Source organism: Aethalodelphis obliquidens, unplaced genomic scaffold (genome assembly GCF_003676395.1).
Source record: "Aethalodelphis obliquidens isolate GAN/ISIS:26980383/991018 unplaced genomic scaffold, ASM367639v1 scaffold4998, whole genome shotgun sequence".
Classification (NCBI taxonomy): domain Eukaryota; kingdom Metazoa; phylum Chordata; class Mammalia; order Artiodactyla; family Delphinidae; genus Aethalodelphis; species Aethalodelphis obliquidens.
This window is the reverse complement of record NW_020842900.1, coordinates 1-1108: the sequence shown is the minus strand read 5'-3', so window position 1 is coordinate 1108 and position 1108 is coordinate 1. Positions and strand designations below refer to the sequence as shown.

General features: G+C 46.1%; 1 pseudogene; it reads right to left on the bottom strand.

Moving 5' to 3' along the window:
* Positions 1-4: 4 nt before the first annotated feature.
* LOC113617268 (histone-lysine N-methyltransferase SETD2 pseudogene) lies at positions 5-1104 on the bottom strand (annotated as a pseudogene).
* Between the last annotated feature and the right edge of the window lie 4 nt (positions 1105-1108).

The window sequence follows — 1108 nt, the reverse complement described above, 5'->3', positions numbered from 1 at the left end:
GATATACCTCCTTTAGGTCTTTCCAACTGTCCAGGAGCTTGGTGGCCAAATCACTTATATCTACTGTTTTATGTGGCTGTTCCTGGCTCCTCTCACTCTCCACATCAGATACACCCTCCTCTTCATCTTGGGATGGTGTTTCCTCAGCAATAGGTTCGTCTAGTTTTGTGCCATTGCTCTCTTAGGCTCTATTTCAGTGTCAGCCTCTGGTTCAGATGTGGGTAGCTTAATGGTCTCCACAGCAATGTCACTATCAACTTTAGATTCAGGCAGCTGTTGTGTGAGTAGCTGTTGTTCCTCTTCTTCTATAGGGACGTTTTCTAACTGGTCAAGGTCCTCTTTGCCATCCTTGCCTTCTAGCTCGCTGGTAGCATCAGAGATCGCACTGTCCATGCCATTTTCACTTATAATTTTAAGTCTGCGAAACTTTAGCTTCTTGGGGGTGTCTGTGTCAGCTTCTATGCTCAGCTTGGTGGAAGGATCAGGTGTGTTGAGTGGTGTGTGAGCACGTGATGTATTCTCGCTAGAATACCCATCTCCTTTGCTCAGCTGAGGGACAGCAGTCTTGATTTGAGACCAACCTTGAATAATAGGAAGCACTTTGCTTTCCTCCAACGTATTTTTAGTAGGAATGGGTAGATGTTCCAAAGTCTTTATAATCTCTTCCTGAAGCTTCTGGTTACTTTCCCAGCCATCACGTAGCTCTGCCATCCAGATCCACAACAAAGGCAGCCCCTGACATTCCAGAAAGGACTTCAGGCAAGACTGTGAATGTGTGTTCTGTATGAGCTTGAGACAGGTAAGTTTCTGTTCCAAAGTTTCAATTCTAACCGTTAGCCAGGATAAGCTGAGCACCTGGTTTTTATCAGAGAGACCCTCACCATTCTCCATCAGAGCTTCTAGCTCTCCATCCACCGAATCCTTCTTCCGAGATGGTTCTTTCTTCATTTTCCCTCCTGCTGCTCTGAGGCTGACTCTGTTCTCTCCTCCCAGGTAACCCCGGCAATTAGCCGACCCACAGAAACATCTCTGTGCTTCCTTGCCATATCTTTGGAACTGAGAGTCAAATGTTAACTCTGAGCCTGAAGGAACCAGTTTGGTGGTAAAA